Genomic DNA, 6,390 nt, shown 5'->3' on the forward strand with positions numbered 1-6,390 from the left:
TACAGGGGGCATGCAAATAAATGCCATTTAGCTTCATACATAAACAGACCAGTCTGCATTCAAAGTTTGTCTTCAAAGGTGACACTTCGTGTAACTTAGCTATGATTGTGTTGTCTGGAGGGGTTTGTATGAATTGTCAGTGATGTAGGACTTGGAGCCACAGCAGTATTTAATCACTTGCAAACTCATTTTCAGCTATGTCACTACTATGTTGCTGCAAATGGGACTGTGCTCTTCAAAGGTATGGTATGCTGATTTCCATTACCATGTGTTAAAGTATATAGCATAGGTTATCTGTTTGAAAGCTGAAACAGCAAAGAGGATGACTAGAGGCCTGAACAGATAACTTATATTGAAGTTTGCCTCTCAGTATCCATTGCCCTTGCTTTGGTAACCCTCTTTCGTCTTTCACAGTAGCTGCCCTGTCCTTGGTTTGCTGCACCTGAAAAAGGACATTAGCACTGTCGAAAAACTTGATTTAAAAAATTTTATCTTTGTAGGTTGTATCTCTTCCCAGAAGATGCAATGATATTTTAATAAATTTTTATTTATTTAAACAATAAAACTGGGGTGGGAGAGAAAGGGAATATCTATTGGGCTATTACATGACCACTGTCTGGAGAAAAAGAACCATGTTATTTTTCAAAGGGGATGGGAAAGAGTATAGCTGCTGCTTGGGCCATCACTTTGGGCCCAGGTCTGCTACCACTCTGAGAATGAAGCCAAATGACAATGAATGATCCTGGTGACAGCACTCTGCAAGTCCGTGCTTGGAGATTCCAGAAGTCTTCATAAAAATCTTTTTCTGAGCTGTGGCAGCGTGTGACAGGTTTCACACAAAACACCATCTAGGTGTAAATATTCCTAGTTTTAGGACAGAAACCAGGTGGCCCATCCCTGCTGACACCACAGATTGGTGGTAATGTGTGTGCTCCAGCCTTGTGAAAGTTGGCACCCCAGCACTGCTTTGGCGAAACAGATGTCAACAGCAACAGAAAGGTCTAGCCTATGCTTCTAAGTACTTGAAGAAGGTTAAAAATACTGGCAATAGGTGTGTCTAAAATATACTGGCATGTTTCTTCTCGTGTGGCACAGCCTCTGACAGACTGGCTAGAACTTACGTGATCTGCTACAAGACATTCATCTTTCTCATCTGCAGCACGAGATTTATCTTTTAATTGTGTGGCCTAACAGACTGTGGCAGTTAGTGTGCTGAAATGTGAAAGCAGCTTTTGGTATTAGGCTCATGGTTTTGCAGCTAAAATGCCATTCTTTAGCCAAGGCCTGGCATCAGCCTTGATGAAGTTCATCTCTGGAAGCAGCTGATTGCATTTCAGTTGACTGCCCCTTTGCCAGGGACAGAAAAAGTGGACAACCCACTTCAAGCTCACTCCTTCCATTCAGGAGTAAGCCATTTTTGGTAAGCCTCCTATACTCACTCCTTCATGTGTGGAAATTTAAATAATACTTTTTGAAGAAATTAACCAAGAAAGTCCTTTCATGACTGTTGATATCTTTGGCTGCTGAGATCTCAATGACCTGCCTTACTCAGCCTGGCTGATAGTACAGGGGCAGAAAATACTGCAGTGCTCAAACAACATGGGTCTTGTCTTGCCTGCCAGAATGTCAGCCACATTTCCTAAAGCCTCTCAAATCCGTCTTGTGACCATTGCATGTCATCGGTGCTGCCAGCATCTGGTTTGGAGCAGTGCAGGAACAGAGCCAGGAGTCTCAGAAGACAATGAAAGGAAACTAGTCTGCAACCTTGAATGAACTCGGTTTCCAAGAAGTATTAATATATCCATGGAGATCCCATCCAGACTGAGTGGTCTTATCAGGAAAATAAAGGACAGGGTGGGGGGTTGTAATGGCTGTGAAAAGGAACAGCTTGAACTAAAATGTCTTTGTTAAGAAAACAGAATGCAAATACAATTTTCATACCATAACAAGAAGAGTGTTTGCACAACATTACTTGCACTACAGATACTGAGGTAGGACAGACTTTTTCCACCCCTGTGGTAGCCAAGTACGAAAAAACTTAATCCTGTTGAATTAATTAAACCCTTGAGGTGACTCTGGCTACTGAAAGAGTTGCTACTGTGCAAACCCTTAAAATCCACTGCATTAGCACTAAGCTGCTGGGAAAGTCTTAGCATAGTAAACATAGATTAACAAAGTCTAGGGCATATCCTGATGCAAACAGGTAATCAGAACAGAGAAAATGTGCTAAGTGCTGCACTCTGAAAAGTCAGCCATTTCGAAGGGTGAAGTTGGATGATTACATCTTGTACAGGGAGGGATGCCCTTAGGCTATTTCAGATAGACATCTCAGCAATTTAAACCCACTGAAAATAAAAGGAGAAAAATAATTTTTCCTATATTCTGAGGGCTCAGAGTTACCAATAAGATATTAAAATAGATTCTTCCCATCTGAATACCATGCAACAGCCAGGAAATAGGGTCTCAGTTTTGTTGTCTGCTTTGACTTCTGGGACACACATGCATGAAAATACGTTGGAAGAAACTGCCCTACCTCCCATCACTGTCTTACCCCTTCTCAGCAAGTCTCTTTATACACATTCTATTAGTCAGTAGTTCACATCCTGGTGGCCTAGTCAGCATTCAAGTGAAGTATTGAGGACCTCTAGTTATCATCATTCCTCAGTGACCCCGACCCTCAGACTGTCTGCAAAAGCACAATCTCTCTCTACTGCTGTGGAAAATATCTGGTGTCACTGTGCAGATAAAGAAGGCACAGTGGGAAAAAGAGCTAGATGTCACTGGAAGGCAGAAAGATGAAGCCTTTATTTACAATTGCAATCCAAACAGTGTCTGTTCATCTGGTGCTCAAGTCTGGAGATACTGCTCACTGTAAGCTTTTCCCTGTTGCACCTAAACCTCTGTGTACCTCTGTTTCTGCCCTACACCCTAACCAGCAGGAAAACTAATAGGGTGGGCCAGGGAGCATCTCCTCAGCCCTCACTCAGTCTCTCTCTGAAATAATTAAGCACACGGGCAATAGTAGAGAAAGCATGAGCCCATATCCTCATGGTTTAAGCAATGGGTTTGCAGAAAGAATGCTGCATTTCTGTCCATGACAGAGGTATTTTTTAGGTATTTTCTATTAAACAGCCAGAGGATAAAGACCCTTAGGATGGGAAACAGGCCCTAGCATGCCTCTCTCAGAACCCCAATCACTGGGCCTTTCCTTATACTTGCTCTCCCTCAGCTGTCTGCTCCATAGTGGCAGAATTTGAGTGAGAGGAACCTTCCCCCTCCACACCACAGGCTTACACTGTGGTTAGAACATTCTGATGGGTGGGAGCCTGAATCTTCAATCTGAGGAAGACAGCAAACCTGAGCTTCCAAAGTAATGAGTATTTTAAATTATAAGCCATTTTTCAAAACGTAGCTATTGGTCTGAACGTATCTTTTGGCAGCCAAAGAAAAGAACAAGCCCTAGTTAGTCCTCGTTACAAACAGAAGTTAGCACTCTTCTTGGAGACATCCTTTGGATCCCAGGTGGAAGAGAGCTCTGCCTTCCCAGCTGCAGGCAGGTGCATTTCTGTTGAGCAGGATGTTCAGACCTACACCTCTAACCAGTGTTGCCTAGCAGCACCTCCCTCAGTTGCTAGCATTTTTGGTCCCCAGATGTCCTGTACAAGACATAGATTTACATCTTGCCTTGGATTCTTTCTGGACAGCTGGCACCTGTTCGGTGCTGCAGGGAAGGCAACTGAGTGGTTATTGTCTGCAGCCAGAGGGGACTTGCCTGTGGTGCTCAGGAAGGTTCATGGTGGAGCAATGAACTGGCCCAGCTCTGTTAATTTCCAGTCTAAGTGCTGAAGTCATCCTACAACTAGTTAAAATCTTTTCCCAGACCATCCCCTAGATTCTTAACTGCTGTTGTGGCTTTTTTGTATGACCCTGTGGCTATCATTGTTCAGATTTGCCTAAAAATAAGGACTACTTTAATCTGCAGAGTTAACAATTTTATACCTTTATTATTAAGCTAATGCAAACATATCATCATCACCATCACTTTAATGAAAACTTTCTCTCCTTAATGAATAGGACATAATATTTAATCTGTGGTGCTGAGCCGCAGCATCCTGCTTTCTGGGACAGAGAAAAATAAAATTTCTTCTTCAGGGAAGCGAGAAAGCAGTTAATTTACCCCAACAATAAACAGACTGTGGGTTTTAAGTATTCTGATTCCAGATAAGTGTTTGTTTACATTTGTAGATGTGCAGTCAGGACAGTAATAGTTCCCAGTGGGCTTTCAGATGTGCTTCTGAGAGACCAATCCTTTTGTGCAAGCAAAATAATGAGGGAACTAAAACACAGCATTATTACTAAAGCTGATTTTGCACGTGATAGCTTCCAGAAACACAATTCACACACAAGAGGCAATGCTGCAGATTCTCCTACTGATATATTTCATGCCTTTTACCACCCATGAAGAATATCCACAACCAAGAAAGGGAAAGCAGGACTCCAGCCTGGCTCAGGCACTACCGGAGCAGGCAGAGCTGTGTTCCAGATGCACAACCACATTCTTCCCTGCTGACACGATCCCAGAGGCTGAAGAGAAACAGGATAAAACCAAAAAAGCTTTAATTGGGCTTCTAACATGACTTATCTTCATTATTGCCAGTAATTCCAATCCCTATTACATCCATACCATTCCAAGACTGCCACCTAAGGAGCTTTTTTCTGTTTCTGAGCTTCTTAACATAGCAGTTCAAGCACACAGTCACACAGAGAATCTACTGCTGCTCCTGTAATAGTCCAGCTCTGCCACCTACACAGAATTTGCACAAAAAGTCACAGCACTGCCATTTTGAGCATCCTGGACTGTCTTGTAAAATAAAGAAGTAAAGCAGCCTTACAACTAAATATTGTATTCAGAGTTGTAAGACATACTTGCACCAGCTACAGCTACCCACATTTTCTTTTTTAACCACAGCTAGCTCTGTTCTTTTGTATCACATTTCTCCATTTTCTTACCAAGTAAGAGTTCACATCAGCTGCCATGTGGCAAAAGTCAACAGCATCGTGGGCTGCATTAGCCAAGGCATCACTGGGGGGCCAAGAGAACCTGCCCCTCTGCACAGCACTGGTGAGGCCACCTCTGAGTGTTATGTCCACAAGAGACACATGGACTTACTGAAGCAAATCCAGCACATCACCATAAAGATGACTGTGAGACTGCAGCACCTCTCATAGAAGGAGAGGCCAAGAGAGCTGGGATTGTTCAGCCTGGAGAAGGTTGAATGTCTATCAATACCTGAATGGGAGAGACTGAAGAGAAACCCATGACGCTTCATCTGAACACAAGAAAGTACTTTTTTTCTACTCTTAAGTGTGGTCAAACACTAGGTCAGGTTATCCAGAGTGGTTGTGGAGCCTCCATCTGGAAAGGTACTAAAAAGCTACTACGGCCCTGGGCAACTTTGGGGGAATAGACCAGATGATCTCAAAGGATCACTTTCAACCTAAAAGATTCTGTTTATTATATGGATGTTTATGTTTAGGTTATCTTCCTCCTAGACAGGGCAATAAACTTGAATGATGCCTGAATCTAACATACAATATCATAAATGCAACTTAGATGCAACTTTAACTCCAAGTTAAATCCAGCCATGATGCTGTCAGACAAGGGGGAAGAACAGGCAAACCAAACTGTAGTTATATTTTAAGTATCAGGACAGTGAACACTTAACAAGCTATGCTACATTGACAAAACAGGTAATTTTTATCTTGGTCATCATACTGTAAACTGTCATTAATTACATTGTAAGAAGTCCATAAAGTGAGTATATCTGACACTGATAAAGCAGGAAAGTCGTGTACGGTTTATTAATGGAAAAACTGCTTCTTCCATACAGGCCTGAATTTTCACTAGACGCTTTTCCCCAGCCAAGGTTTCCCCCTGGTGTCAGCGATTAACAACATTGCGGCGTTATCCAAATCAGTGTAATTCTGTGTGCCGAAGAGAAGATGGTAGCAAGGGGCTGGCCGCAGTGCAACACTTCACATGAATTCTCTGGACGTGTGACTTTTCTCCTCCGCTTGTTAAGCACAATTGTTACCCATCTGTTTTGGCATGTCTCAGTCAAAAAGTCACAGGCAGTTCATGACGAACAGGCTGCCCAGGGAAGCTGTGGATCCCCATTTCTGGCAGTGTGCGAGGCCAGGCTCTGAACACCGAGCGGGAGGCGTCTCTGCCCGTGGCGGAGGGCTGCAGCGGGATTGTCTCACAGCTCGCCGCCATTGCCGCCGCCATTGCCCCCCGTGCCTGCATTTCCCGTCGTGCCGCGCGGCGCGCTGCGGGCGGGGCGGCGCGGGCGGCTGCGCGCAGGCGCGGCGGTCGCGCGGCGGTCGGTC

At 43.9% G+C, this 6,390-nt stretch overlaps 1 long non-coding RNA gene across 1 annotated transcript; it reads right to left on the bottom strand.

The window, feature by feature from the left end:
* Window positions 1-4,416: 4,416 nt before the first annotated feature.
* On the bottom strand, window positions 4,417-6,310 carry LOC148223322 (uncharacterized). Its single transcript, XR_015804455.1, has 2 exons — window positions 5,171-6,310; window positions 4,417-4,584 (listed from the first exon to the last, which is right to left on the bottom strand). It is a non-coding gene; the product is annotated as an uncharacterized LOC148223322 (long non-coding RNA).
* Between the last annotated feature and the right edge of the window lie 80 nt (window positions 6,311-6,390).

This window comes from Sturnus vulgaris, chromosome 6 (assembly GCF_052056855.1).
Source record: "Sturnus vulgaris isolate bStuVul1 chromosome 6, bStuVul1.hap1, whole genome shotgun sequence".
In the NCBI taxonomy this organism is placed as follows: Eukaryota; Metazoa; Chordata; class Aves; order Passeriformes; family Sturnidae; genus Sturnus; species Sturnus vulgaris.